The sequence below is a fragment of the Rhinoderma darwinii genome, chromosome 3, assembly GCF_050947455.1.
Source record: "Rhinoderma darwinii isolate aRhiDar2 chromosome 3, aRhiDar2.hap1, whole genome shotgun sequence".
Lineage (NCBI taxonomy): Eukaryota > Metazoa > Chordata > Amphibia > Anura > Rhinodermatidae > Rhinoderma > Rhinoderma darwinii.
Window position 1 is genome coordinate 160,358,190 of NC_134689.1, and position 15,962 is coordinate 160,374,151.

Here is a 15,962-nt window from a genome sequence, read left to right on the forward strand (position 1 = left end):
CACCAATTCAGACCCTAGGCCAAACCCCTAAATAAATTTCGACCCCCCAAACTGGTCTAGTAAATAAATTCAGACCTCAATCTAGACCCCTAAATTAATTCAGACCCTAAATTCTTTATCAAATCCATTGACATTTCGCATCCAATGCAAGTTAATGTGGTATTTTAAACCCATTCACATGCAGCGCAAAAAAATAATCGTGGGATAATCACCGCATTGCAGATTTGAAAATCATCAGCATTCTCATTATTTGTGTGTAATATGCACGTAAAAGACGTGGATTGGCTTTATTGAATTATAATGGGGCTAATTTGTGTTCAAATCCTCTAGCACATCTGCTGGTAGAAATCTGAGTGCCAGCCTTAAATTTCTGCTGTGGATTTTTTCAAAATCCAAATTAGATTTGCCTATTGCAAATTCTGAACATGTGAACATAGCTTTATAAGTGTGATTTAATTTCACTATTTTTTTTTTTTAAAGTTCAATTATCATTTATCATGTTATATATTATTAATATACTTTTTTCTTATATAATTTCTAAAACTTTCTGCAATCAATACATGACTTTTCATTTAATGTAGAATATAATTCTAACATTTATCACATACTGTTTGAATCCTATACCCAAATTACCTGTACATGTAGTTGTGAAAATGTAGATAAAACATTCTGAAATAAGAGCATATTTCATTGAACCAGATTGCATTTTTGGAAAGATTTATAATTTTTGTTCTTTTTTCATGGCTTGTCCAGTGTTTTATTTAAAGGGTTGGAACACATTTTATGTAATAATTCTCTACAGAATGAAAATTGATAACAGCTATTTCAAAATAAAGAAAGAAGGTCCACATTTTCTTGATTATAGCAATTTCTAACAATGCTTGACTGTTATTTTGTGCTTGAGAAAATTCAGTTTTCTGATGTTTCTCTTTTAATGGAAGTTCAATTTCAAATATTCACAGTACAATAATGCAAAGGGATGCTGAACTCACTCATGTTAGTAGGTCACCCAAGTCTAGAGAGCTTTAGAAAATATGACTATTTATAGTTTCATAAAAAGTACACAAATGATTTAAGTTATAAATGTTGTAGACTAATGTGTATTTCTGAAACTGTTATATTACATACAACTGCTTTCATATGATTACAAAACAAATGCTATTCATAACCTTATATAACCTGTGTTATCCACAAAAAGCAGATAAATTATTATAGGATATACATGTGTTACATGTGGTACATGCTGCTGAATTGTTTTTTGTATGCCCCTTTTTCAGATGCCACAATGCATACCATAATACTGATAACAACGACAGTGCCCCCCATAACATTAATAACCAGCGTCGGACTGGCCCACCGGAGGATCCTCCAGTGGGCCCAGGCAGCGAGCTACTTTTATCCGGCAGTGGAGCAGAGAGACATTGTATCCCTGCCCCGCTGCTTATTTTTGTAGGCAGGGCCGCCCAGCATATAACATTTATGGGTTGGGCGGCACGGGCCAGCTTATACCCGGTGGCTGCGACATTTACTTGTATCTCAGACACAATTGAAATTTATAGGCTGCAGGCCTAATGTGGCCTGCAGCCTATAAGGCGCTGGGAAGAATCTCTGCGCAGGCCGGTGTGATGACGTCACTGCATCACGCTGGCCCTTCGCAAGGGTCCCGTCTCAGCATCCAGAGGCTGTGGAGCAGCTCCGTCCTTCGCAGGAACGGGGGTAAGTAAGTAAAAAAAAAATTGTGTTTGTGGGGCTGTGTGGCACTATGTACAAGGGGGGGGTCTGTATGGCACTATCTATAGTGGGTGGCTGTGTGGCACTGTCTACCATGGGGGACTATGTGGCACTCTCTACCGTGGGGGGACTATGTGGCACTACAGTGGGGGGACAGTGTGCCACTATCTAGAGTGGGGGCTTTGTGGCACTATCTATAAGAGGGGGGCTGTGTGGCACTATCTACAAGAGGGGGGCTGTGTGGCACTATCTACAAGAGGGGGCTGTGTGTGTGGTACTATCTACAGGAGGGGGCTGTCGGTGGCAAAATCTACAAAAGGGGGGCTGTGTGTGGCACTATCTGCAAGAGGGGGGCTGTGTGTGGTATTATCTACAGGGGGCTGTGTGTGGCACTATTTACAAGGAGCTGTGTGTGGCACTATTACTATTGTTGGGCCTAAATAAGGAACTATTATAGTGTGTGGCACCGAGGGGGCATTATTTCCATCTGGGGCACTAGAAATGGTGAGGTATTGCAGAGAGTGGGGACGTGCTAGAAAAATTCTGCAGAGGCGATTCGTAGTCGGGAGAATGCGTCAGGGCAATCAGGGCCGGATGAAGAAGAAAAGGAAAAGTGAGCGACTCAAATCTGAGAAGACGTCACTGGTGAGTCACTGAATTTCACTACATTGTATTGAGGGAGTTTTCCCATCTTAGACATTTATGGCATATCCACAGGTAATGCCAAAAATGTCTGATAGATGCGGGTCCCAGCACTGGGACCTGCACCTATATCAAGAACTGACCACAGAATCCAGGTGGAGATTAGGGGAGAGAAGATCGTGTGTGCACGCAGCTCTTTCTATTCTGTTGTATGTTTGTTATGGAAACAGCCGAGCCGATCCTGCTCGGCTGTTTCCGTAACTCCAATTGAACAGAATGAAGAGAGCTGCGCACATGAGCGACCGTCTCTCCACTGGTCTCCGCATGGATTCTGCGGCCAGTTTTAAATATAGGTGCAGGTCCCAGAGCTAGGACCCGCATCTATTAGACATTTTTGCCATTTCCTGTGGATATGATATAAATGTCTAAGATGGGAAAACTCCTTAAATTATATGGTCTGCAGAGTGTCTGTGTAGAACTGGTGTCTACCATTTTATAGTCACTATGTGGTAGTAATATTGGACTTTGGTGTACCACACACGTTTTTCTACACAATTAAGAGTGGTTGCATTATTTCTATATAGTTGACGGATGGACCCAAGCTACTCCAATCCAACTCTGTTAATAGCAGTCACAATTAGTTACTTATTTATTAACTACACAGCCCATGACGTTACTGCTCCTCCCATCTGATTTGCTAGAGTATACTAGCCATAAAGAGGCTACTAGGCCCTTCTGTATATGACTCAGCAAACAGCCTATTACTATAAATCACTATTAATTAGCCACAGGCACATTAAAACCACACATCATAAAAAAAAATTCCCAAGTCTTCTTTTATTTTTAAGACAAATTTCAAATACAGAAAACAAACAACTGTACTTATCGCATATACCCTGTATACAACAATGAATATTAGCAACATAATCCGAAAACCAACAACCTACGTTCATTGTGCTCATTTCTATACACTAGGACCATAGGAACAAATGGCACATATATAATAGTTCCACTTTCTTACCATTACCTTACTGAGTACATATACTCTATAACTCCTATAAAAAACAGAGCATATCACTAGATAGTTTTAACTCTGCACAAAAAAATATGAACCAACAACGTACAGCTGCTTAGTTTCTTCACAGAACATCATAGCAATTAAACCCCATCTGTAAAGGATCTGCCAGGCACAGCTTCAGGGTTAACTCCCTTAATTAATCAGTCAGCACCTGAATCTACATCCCTGAGACTGACCCCAGCTTCCACCACTCAGGCTGGCAGGCTTAGGAGTGGGAGAGCCTATCGCAGCCTGGCCAGACTCAGCTAGCTCCCGCCCTCTGTCTATTTATACCTGCATTTCCTGTTCCTCCTTGCTTGTTATTCTTTTTCGTGTGGTTTCCTGGCCCAGCTACAGCTCCTTCTATTTTGTTCCTGCTCCATACAGACCCTGGCTTACTGACTACTCTTCTGCTCTTCGTTTGGTACCTCGCACACTCCTGGCTTGACTCGGCTCGTTCACCACTCTGGTTGCTCACGGTGTTGCCGTGGGCAACTGCCCCTTTCCCTTGCTTGTATTCCCTTGTATGTTTGTCGTGTTTGTCGTGCACTTACTGAGTGCAGGGACCGCCGCCCAGTTGTACCCCGTCGCCTAGGGCGGGTCGTTGCAAGTAGGCAGGGACAGAGTGGCGGGTAGATTAGGGCTCACTTGTCCGTTTCCCTACCCCCCGGTCATTACACCATCCCAAAAAAAAAAAAAAAACAATAAACAAAAAAATAATAATATATCCAAACCACTTTCTCCTCCCCCTCCGCGCTACATTGCCTCCAATACGTCCCTTTCCAGTGCCTCAAACCGACACTGAATACAAGGGGCCCAACCTGAGAAGAAAAAATAGAATTTCCCCTTCTTTCTAAAATCACTCTTTTCCAACATTATAATTCTATTGGTATATTTAACCCATTTATCTACCGATGGAGGGCTTTTACTCTTCAAATTCAATAAAATACACTTCCTAGCATAATAAAGTAATTTTCCCACTGCTATAGTTCTCCCCGCAGACCTCTCTTCCAACTCCAGAGCTCCCAATAAACAAATCCAACGGTCTAGAGATATTCTTACTTGAAAATTCCCAAAAATATCATTACAGATCTCTTACCAGAACATATTTATTTTTGGGCACATCCATAATAGATGTGGGTTATCGGCTTCTAGACTATTTCATTTAGGGCACCTGGCTTCCTGATGCCCATAGAATTTGGCTGTCTTGGCTGGGGAGAGATGTAGATTGTGAACAATAAAAAATTGTGATATCCTATGGGCCGAGCTAGTTGACACTATTTTGAGACCCCTTAATACCAGAGGCCTTCCTCTACCATCCCTAGTACCTAGAATCTCTTACCAGTACTTCCTGGATTTACCTGGATTCCTTACCAACCTCTGACTCATAGGATTTATATAATTTAGATGACAGCCCCTTATTTGAAAGTGAATTCATCATTAATTTAATAAATTCTGGAACCCCCACAATCCTCATTGCTCCATGATCTTCTGACATAAAGGCTTGATACAGCTGCCTGAAATAGAACCAACCTCCTTTACCCAATCCAAATTTCTTATCAAGAGTCTCAAAGTCCAACAGGACTCCATTCTCCACTAATTGCTCAAGAATCAAAATGCCTCTTCTTTCCCAGTATTTAATATTCAAGATTTTATTGAATTCTGGGAGTTAGATATTCCCCCATATTGGGCTAAAACCATATCTTCCCTTTGCATTCCATTTAATTTTAATTTCCCACCATAACTTGTCCAATATTACAATAGTCGGACAGTTCCTAAAGGGGTCTATACAAAACATTCCCATCTCCAGCATTTGAAACAGATTAAACCCGGAGCCCACCTTAACTGCTTCCCCTAGTTTCTCCCTATTTCCAATAATATCTCCCTAGGCCAAGTAATATCAACGGATATCCAGAACAGCCAATCCTCCATATGAGATAGGATACTTCAAATATTAAAATTTCATTCTTGGTTGTCTTTCCCTCCAAACTAGCTCTCTCAATACTCCCTCAAATGTTTTAAAAATCTTTTCTGGTATGTTTAGAGGAGAATTTCCAAAAATATACAACATTTGGGGAAGAAGAATCATCTAACCAGGGCAATTCTCCCAGGAATAGAAAAATAAATTTTCTTCCACACCTGGATCCGTCCCTTGATTTTGTAAAAAAGAGGTTTAATATTTCATTTAATAAAATCCATTACGTTTTTAGTGAAATAAATCCCAAAATTTTAATTGTTGGTAATCTCGAACAACAGACATTTGCCCGAGAGAAAAATTATTCATTTTCTCGATCATCAAACAGGCAGATTTGTCCCAATTAATTTTTAACCCTGAAAATTATCCATACCGTTTAAATATCTCAATAACTCTATTTATAGAGTGGGAAGAACCCATATATAACAAAACATCATCCGCGTAGAGAGATATTTTTTCGATAACATCTCCATACTCAAGGCCAACTATACTCCTATCTTCACGTATGATTACTGCCAGGCGTTCCATAATCAAAGAGAAGAGCAGAGGTGATAAGGGACAACCCTGTCTTGAACCCTGTTCATTCTTAAAACCTCTGGAGACTACCCCATTGACTGTTACTCGAGCTTTCGGGTTTGCATACAAAAGATTAATCCACAAAATAAGTCTGGAACCAAAACCCATCCTCTTGAGGACTGCCCATATAAAATTCCACTCTACAGTGTCAAATGCCTTACAAGCATCCAGGGACAAAATCGACCTTTCCCTTGGGTTAGAATGCTCCACCTGGAGATTCACGCACAGCCTCTTAATATTATCTGACGTAGACTTGTTTGGCATAAAGCCACATTGGTCCTTATGAATCAAATAAGAGCTAACCCTCACCAACCTATTTTCCAAGATTTTAGCCAGCAATTTAACATCCGAATTAATCAGAGATTGGTCTATAAGACTCCATTTTAATAGGGTCTTTCCCTGATTTTAACCCTTTCAGGACCAAGCTCATTTTGGTCTTCAGAACCAGCCCTATTTTTTCAAATCTGACATGTGTCACTTTATGTGGTAATAACTCTGGAATGCTTATACCTATCCAAGCGATTCCGAGATTTTTTTCTCGTGACATATTTTACTTTATGTTAGTGAAAAAATTTGGTCGATAAATGTAATATTTATTTGTGAAAAATGCCAAAATTTGGCGAAAATTTGCAAAAAATAAGATTTTTCTAAATGTAAATGTATCTGCTTGTAAAACAGATAGTAATGCCACACAAAATAGTTACTATTTAACATTTCCCATATGTCTACTTTATGTTTGCATTGTTTTTTGAACGTCCTTTTTTTTTTCTAGGACGTTACAAGGCTTAGAACTTTAGCAGCAATTTCTCACATTTTAAAGAAAATGTCAAAAGGATTTTTTTCAGGGACCAGTTCAATTCTGAAGTGGTTTTGAGGGGCCCATATATTTGAAAACCTTAAAAAACACTTTATTTTAAAAACTTAACCCCTCAAAGTATTTAAAACAGCATTTAGAAAGTGTTTTAACCTTTCAGGCGTTTCACAGGAATTAAAGCAATGTAAAGGTGAAATTTACAAATTTTATTTTTTTTGCTGAAATTCATTCGTAATAAATTTTTTTCTGTAACACAGAAAGTTTTACCAGAGAAACGCAACTCAATATTTATTGCCCAGAGTCTGCAGTTTTTAGAAATATCCCACATGTGGTCCTAGTGTGGTAATGGACTGAAACAACGACCTCAGAAGCAAAGGAGCAGCTAGAGGATTTTGGGGCCTCCTTTTTATTAGAATATATGTTAGGTACCATGTCAGGTTTAACCCCTTCAAGACACAGCCTGTTTTGGCCTTCAGGACACAGCCAATTTTTTCAAATCTGACATGTTTCACTTTATGTGGTAATAACTCCGGAATGCTTTTACCTATCCATTCTGAGATTTTTTTCTCGTGACACATTGGACTTTATGTTACTGGCAAAATTTGCTCGATACATTAAGTATTTAATTGTGAAAAACACCAAAATGTAGCGAAAAATTGCAAAAATTTGCATTTTTCTAAATTTATATGTATCAGCTTGTAAGACTGATGGTAATACCACACAAAATTGTTGCTAATTAACATCACCCATATGTCTACTTTAGATTGGCATCGTTTTTTGAACATCCTTTTATTTTTCTATGACATCACAAGGCTTAGAACTTCAGCAGCAATTTCTCACATTTTCAAGAAAATTTCAAAAGGCTATTTTTACAGGGGCCAGTTCAGATGTGAACTGGATTTTAGGGCCTTATATATTAGAAACCCTCGATAAGTCACCCCATTTTAAAAACTTCACCCCTCAAAGTATTCAAAACAGCATTTAGAAAGTTTCTTAACCCTTTAGATGTTTCACAGGAATTAAGGCAAAGTAGAGGTGAAATGTTCAAATTTTTTTTGCAGAAATTCATTTTTCATCTATTTTTTTGGTAACACAGAAAGTTTTACCAGAGAAACACAACTCAATATCTATTGCCCAGATTCTGCAGTTTTTAGAAATACCCCACATGTGGCCCTAGTGCGGTAATGGACTGATACACCGGCCTCAGAAGCAAAGGAGCACCTAGAGGATTTTGGGGCCTCCTTTTTATTAGAAAATATTTTAGGCACCATGTCAGGTCTGAAAGGCTCTTGCGGCACCAAAACAGTGGAAATCCCCCAAAAGTGACACCATTTTGGAAACTATACCCCTTGAGGAAATTATCTAGGGGTATAGTGAGCATTTTGACCCCGCAGGTTTTTTGCAGAAATTATTGGAAGTAGGCCGTGAAAATGAAAATCTACATTCTTTCAAAGAAAATGTAGGTTTAGCTAATTTTTTCTAATTTCCACAAGGACTAAAAGGAGAAAATGCACCACTACTTTTGTAAAGCAATTTCTCCCGAGTAAAACAATACCCCGCATGTGGTCATAAACGGCTTTTTGGACACACGGCGGAGCTTAGAAGGGAAAGAGCGCCATTTGGCTTTTGGAGCTCAAATTTAGCAGGAATGGTTTGCGGCGACCACGTCACATTTGCAAAGCCCCTAAGGGACCAAAACAGTGAAAACACCAAAAAAGTGACTCCATTTAGGAAACTACACCCCTTGAAGAATCCATCTAGGGGTGTAGTGAGCATTTTGAACCCACAGGGGTTTCATAGATTTTATTAGAATTGGGCAGTGAAGATAAAAAAAATCCTTTTTTTCCAATAAGACGTAGCTTTAGCTCAACATTTTTCATTTTCTCAACAAATAAAGGAATAAAAGAACCCCAACATTTGTAAAGCAACTTCTCTGGAGTACGGCAATACTCCACTTGTGGTTATAAACTGCTGTTTGGGCACACGGCAAGGATCAGAAGAGAAGGAGTGCCATTTGGCTTTTGGAGCACAGATTTTGCTGGATTGGTTTCTTGACACCATGTCACTTTTGCAAAGCTCCTAAGGTACCAGTACGCCCCAAAAGTGACTCGATTCACGAAACTACACCCCTTGAGGAATCCATCTAGGGGTGTAGTGAGCATTTTGACCCCACAGGTGTTTCATAGATTTTATTAGAATTGGGCAGTGAAAATAAAAAAAAACCTTTTTCTTCAATAAGACGTAGTTTTAGCTGAAAATGTTTCATATTCTCAACAAATAAATGTAAAAGAGCACCCCAACACTTGTAAAGCAACTTTTCCTGTGTATGACAATACCACATATGTGGTCATAAACTGCTGTTTAGGCACAGAGTAGGGCACAGAAGGGAAGGAGCGCCATTTGGCTTTTGGAGTACAGATTTTGCTGGATTGGTTTCTGGGCGCTATGTCGCATTTGCAAAGTCCCTGTGGGACCAAAACAGTGGATCCCCCCCAGAAGTGACCCCATTTTGGAAACTACACCCCTCAAGGTATTCACCTAGGGGTGTAGTGAGCATATTAACCCCACAGGTGATTGGCAGAAATTGGTGTGCACGTGATATTGCAGAGTGAAAATGGTTTTTCAATAGATATGCCAATATGTGGCGCCCAGCTTGTGCCACTGGAGACACACACCCCAAAAATTGTTAAAAGGGTTCTCCCGGGTATGGCGATGCCATATATGTGGAAGTAAACTGCTGTTTGGGCACACTGTAGGGTTCAGAAGGGAGGTAGAGCCATTTGGCTTTTGGAGCGTGGATTTTGCTTGTAGTAGTTTTGTTTGGAGTCTTACTGGTGTTTCCGTTTATAATGTGGGGGCACATGTAAGGCGAGCGGAGTATATAAGGGGCATAGTCAGGTGGTATAGTGGGGTAAAAAAAAACAATAAAATAATCCATAGATGTGTGTTACGCTGTGACACAATCCTTTCTGCACAGGCCGGTGTCGCACTAATAAATGGTTTTTACTTATCCCCCTTTTGGTCCGCACTCCGCACCTTTGAAGTTTGGGGAATTTTGCTGGGAAAGTGTTGTCCTGGTATAATACGGGCACCGTCGCTTCCAGCAGATATGTTTGGGCCCTCCCCTTCCTGGATCCCTAATTTTAGGGGCCTTGATAATTCGCCACTTGAAACAGAAGAAACGTTCCCCTCGGGCCGGCACAACTGCATATTTTTATTTCCTGGCTTATTGGTGCCTTGACTAATTTTATTTTTTCATAGACGTAGTGGTATGAGGGCTGTTTTTTTTTTGTGTGACGAGCTGTAGTTTTTATTGGTACCATTTTGGGTTACACGCGACTTTTTGATCACTTGTTATCCTTTTTTTTTGGGAGGCAAGGTGACCAAAAAACAGCAATTCTGGCATATTTTTTACTTTCTTTTTATACAGCATTCGCCACGTGTTATAAATTACATGTTACCTTTATTCTGCGGGTCAGTCCGATTCCCGTGATACCTAATTTATAGCACTTTTTATGTTTTACAACTTTTTGCACAATAAAATAACTTTTGTAAAGAGAATGGATTTTTTCTGTCGCCAAGTTGTGAGAGCCATAACGGTTTTACATTTTTCGTCGACGGAGCTGTATGAGGGCTTGTTTTTAGCGAGACGAGTTATAGTTTTTATAGGTACCATTTTTAGGTACATGCGACTTTTTGATCACTTTTTATTTCAATTTTCGGAAGACAAAGTGACCAAAAAATAGCAATTATGTCAGTATTTTTTAGTTATTTTTTTTACGGCGTTTACTGTGCGGAATAAATAACATAATATTTTTAGAGTTCAGGTCGTTACGGTCGCAGCGATACCAAATATGTATGGCTTTATAATTTTTTTCAATAATAAATTACTTGATAAGGGAAAAAGGGCGATTGTGTTTTGTGTTATTATTTGAAACTTTTATTGTATTTTTTACAACTTTTATTTTTACTTTTTTGACACTTTTTTTGACACTTTTCTTTAGTCCCACTAGGGGACTTGAAGGTCCAACTGTTTGTTTGATGTTCTAATACATTGCACTACCTATGTAGTGCAATGTATTAGAACTGTCAGTTGTTCACTGACAGCAAGCCGATCAGGCTCCGCCTCTGGGCGGGGCCTAATCAGCTTACGTAATGGCAGACAGGAGTCCATTGTTAGGGCTCCTGTTGCCATGGTAGCAGTCGCCAGCCTTGCCATCGCGTGGCAAGGCTGCCGATTTGCTACAAACCTCTAGGATGCAGCGATCACAATGGATCGCTGCATCAAAGGGGTTAATGGCAGGAATCTGAGCTAGCTCCGGTTCCTGGCGATAGATCGTGGTGTCCGCTGTAACATACAGCGGACACCCACTGCTGATGACGCCGGCTCAGCTTCTGAGCCGGAAGCTGAGCCGGCGCCATCTTGCCGATGGTACCGGAAGCCTCCTGGGCCCCGCCGACGACGGGGCATAGGAGGATTCCGTTGCTGGCGGACCGGGAGGTAAGCATTAGCCCTCCGATCGCCTTTGCAGCCACCGGCAACCCAGCGATCACGTTGCTGGGGCGCCGGTGGGTATAAACTCCTCACATGCTGCGATCGCTATTCAACGCAGCATGTGAGGGGTTAATCGGTCGGATCGGAGGCTAGCTCCGGTCCTGGCCGATACCTCAGGGTGCCAGCTGTAACATACAGCTGTCACCCGGCGGTGATGTCGCTGGCTCAGCTCCTGAGCCAGCTTCATCTCCATGACGTACAGTTACGTCGAGATGCGGGAACAGTCCATCTCCCATGACGTAACTGTACGTGATTTTGCGGGAAGGGGTTAAAGAGGTCTTGTGGTGCCAAAACAGTGGAAATCCCCAAAACGTGACCCCATTTTGGAAACTACACACCTCAAGGAATGTATCTAGGGCTATAGTTAGCATTTTGACCCCACAGTTTTTTTGCTCAATTTATTTGAATTAGTCTGTAAAAATGAAAATTATTTTTTTTCCTGAAAAAACATAACATTTTCTATTTTTTACAAGGAATAAATGAGAAAAAGCACCCCAACATGTATAAAGCAATGTCCCCTGATTACGGAAATACCCCATATGTGGTAATAAACTGCTGTATAGACCCACGGCAGGTCTCAGAAGGGTAGGAGCACCATTTGCATTTTGGAGCACAGATTTTGCTGGAATGGTTTTCAGTGCCATGTCGTGTTTGTAACGGACTGGAGTGACCAAAACATTTGAAACCCCCCAAAAGTGACCCCATTTTGGAAACTAAACCCCTCAAGGAATGTATCTAGAGCTATAGTTAGCATTTTGACCCCACAGTTTTTTTGCTAAATTTATTTGAATAAGTCTATAATATTAAAAAAAAAAAATTTCCTGAAGAAACATAGAATTTTCTAATTTTTACAAGGAATAAAGGAGAAAAAACACCCCAAAATTTATAAAGAAATTTCCCTTGAATACGGAAATACCCCATATGTGGTAATAAACTGCTGTATAGACCCATGGCAGGGATCAGAAGGGAAGGAGCACCATTTGGATTTTGGAGCACAGATTTTGCTGGAATGGTTTTCAGTGTTATGTCGCGTTTGCAATGGACTGGAGGGACCAAAACAGTGGAAACCCCCCAAAAGTAACCCCATTTTGGAAACTACACCCCTCAAGGAATATATTGAGGGGTACAGTGAGCATTCTGACCCCACAGATTTTTGCTGAATTTAGTGTAATTAGGTCATGGAAATGAAAATCTACGTTTTTTTTCAAGTAAAATTAAGTTTTACCTCAGATTATTCCATATTCACAATAGATAAAGGAGAAAAAGCACCCAAACATTTGTAAAGCAAACTCTCCTGAGCACAGAAGTACCCCATATGTGATCAGAAACTGCTCTTTGAACCCACAGCAGGGCTTAGAAGGGAAGGAGCACCATTTGGCTTTTGGAGCTCAAATTTAGCTGTAATTGTTTGCTGAGGCCATGTCGCATTTGCAAAACCATTGAGGGGCCAAAACAGTGGAAACCCCTAAAAAAATGACCCTATTTGGGAAACTACACCCCTCAAGAAATTTATCTAGGGGTATAGTGAGCATTTAGATTCTAGAATTTTTTGCATAAATTATTGGAATTAGGCCGTGAAAATGAAAATATAATTTTTTTTTCGATAAAATATAGGTTTTGAACATTTTTTTAAATTTCCATAGGGACTAAAGAGAAAAAGCACTGCAATATTTGTAAAGAAATATCTTCTGAGTATAGTTAAACCCCACATGCAGTCATTTACTGCTGTTTCGATACACGGCAGGGCCCAAAAGGGAAGGAGCGTCATTTGGCTTTTGAAGCTCCAATTTATCTGTAATGGTGTGCATAGGCCATATCACATTTGCAAAGCCCCTTAGCCCCAGTGGAAACTCCCCGAAAGCAACCATATTTTGGAAAGTTTACCCTCAAGGAATGTGTAGTTACCTTATATGTGTACATTACCGACTGCTTGGACATTTTTCAGGGCCTCGAGTGGACTGTGTGCATTTTGGCTTTCAGCTTGCATTTTAACAATATATTACTTTGCTTTTTTGAAATAAAGAAACTTTCTAATATACTTAATTTTTAAAACCTGCATGGATTGCAGGTTTTCATTCCCCATTGCATAGACCCGGCCGTTCTTGCTGCCATGCTTGGACACAGACTTTAGGAGTTCCTCTCCTCTCTGTTTGTCGATGACATGTATAAAAGGGCTGGCTGTCTGGCTCAATTCATCAGCTAAGCCTTAAGGGGGAAGGGGCTGGATAGCTGATGAATTGAGCCAGGCAGCCAGCCCCTTCATCCGCATTATCAACACACAGAGAGGAGGGGGATGCTCCTTCTCCCGGAGATTGTGTTGACGCATCACAGCAAGAATCGCAGCTCCACACTTCTGGGTCCACACAATGGGGACTAAAACCTGCAATCCGTGCAGGTTTTAAAAATAGAGTATATTAGAAAGTTTATTTATTTCACAAAAGCAAAATGCTAAATAGTTTTTCTTTTCATTGGACAACCCCTTTAGGTAAATTTTTATTTTTGGGTATACTTTGGCTGGTGGTTCATTTATGAAGATGGGTTTTTGACAAGAATGGCAAGAACAAAAATATCCAAGAAAATTTTAGCACACTAAAGACAAACTAAATTATATTCTTGAATTTCTAAAATGTGACAAATTAATAAAGAGTTTAAAAACGTGGCACTGTGTGGAAAATTTGAAAGCAGTCAATGAGACACAAGGCTGGGAGTGATAACGGGTATCACAACTCATTCCTTTCTTGGTACATACACAACATCTTCTTTGGGGGTACTTTCTTGATTCAGTTGAGGGAATTAAAGCAATAAAATGTCGCTCAGTGAGTCTTTTGACGGATTCAGATTCTAATGGATGAGAGGGGCCAACATTTGCTAAAACAAGATCTTCAATGACCATTTCCTGGTAATCTAGAAAAGTATTTGAATTTCCTGCCTTTTTGTATAACACAAACGAGTTGTATGTGGCAACCTGAAATAGGTAAATAACTAATTTTTGTACCAGATATATGATTTTCTTGATACCTGATATGGCTGTAGAACCTGATCAGCAAGGTCTACTCCCCCCATGTATTTGTTGTAATCAATGATTGACACAGGCTTTTGGGTAGTAGAACCTCGTTCTACAACATCCATTGTTGCATCAGTGTGGATCGAGCTGAGGATAAAAATATCCTTTTTGTCTTTGTATTTTAGGGCAAGCAGCTCTCCGCTGCGAACACCGCCTGACTGCCCCTTTTTGTACTTTTCATTCACCAATGATTGTGGAAAACCCTGGCGGTTTTTACGAATGGTCCCACAAGCCCCTGTGTTCTGTTCGACCAAACTTTTAAAAAGGGGTATGCTTGTGTAGTAGTTGTCCACATACAGGCTATGGCCCTTTTCTATAAATGGGGTAATAAGCTCCCAAATTTTTTTCCACTTGTCCCTAGATAGGGGGGGCATCCTGGTGGGTTTAGTTGGCTATCTTTTCCCTCATAAATGCGAAAAGCTGATGTGTACCCTGTTGAACTCTCGCACATTTTATAGAGCTTTATTCCAAACCTTGCTCTTTTAGATGGAATGAATTGTTTGAACTGCAGTCTCCCTTTGAATTTTACTAGGGACTCATCAATAGAAATGTTTTGCGTGGGGGTGTAAAGTAATATGTGTCTGACAATGCTTTGATGATGGGCCTGATTTTGTAGAGTCGGTCATAATCTGGGGCACTTCTAGGGAGGCACTGACTGTTATCGTTGAAATGCCAAAATCTCATGAGCATTTCATAACGGGCTCTAGGAAGAATGGCAGAAAAGGCAGGGGTGGTTAGAACCGGACGGATGGACCAGTATGACCGAATGCTCAGTTTTTTAACAAGCCCCATGGCAAATGTGAGGCCTATAAATTTCTTCATTTCATCAATATCGGTTGGCCTCCATGAATTTTGCTTGGCATAATATGAACGGGGATTCTGAGAGATTAATTGGGAAGCATATAAATTTGTTTGGAAAACAATATGTTCCAGCAAATCATTTGTTAGAAATAAGTAAAAAAACATAATTGGACCAAAACCTTCCACCTCCACATTTGTACCTGGGGTGGCATTAAAGTCAGGGATGAATGGCGCACCAGAATTTGAAGCCTCCCATCTCATAAATGCTACATCTAGTGGCAAACTCTCTTGTAGGTTGGCATGCGCCTCTTCGCTAAAATGAGGCATGTCACTTGTACTGGGCATCGTGCCCTGATTTGGAGATGTTTCTCCAACAGCCCTCTCTACCTGTCCTGTACTGGTCCTTGTATTTTTTGAGGATGAACCAGAATGACCGCTAGACTCAGAGCTGTCACTTTCGTTAACAGCAAAACCCTCAAAATAGTCTTCGCCATCTGACAAGACACTATCTTCACTGTCAGAGCATAAAAGGGCATACGCTTCCTCTGCAGAATAAAATTTATGGGCCATTTTATTACGTTTATATTTTTATACGTAAAGGTATATAAACGTAAATGGTATGAAGTTCGTTAATTTAATTAGAACAAATTAATTGCCACAACAAATTAATTGACTGGCACAGCACTTCCTATCAAATTGATTGCTAATATAACCCTAACCATCAACCTAAATTATTACTAACTATAC

At 40.2% G+C, this 15,962-nt stretch overlaps 1 protein-coding gene across 1 annotated transcript in view; it reads left to right on the forward strand.

Moving 5' to 3' along the window:
* Positions 1–15,962, forward strand: part of TRHDE (thyrotropin releasing hormone degrading enzyme) — a 728,548-nt gene that overhangs the window by 45,539 nt on the left and 667,047 nt on the right. The window lies entirely within an intron of this gene.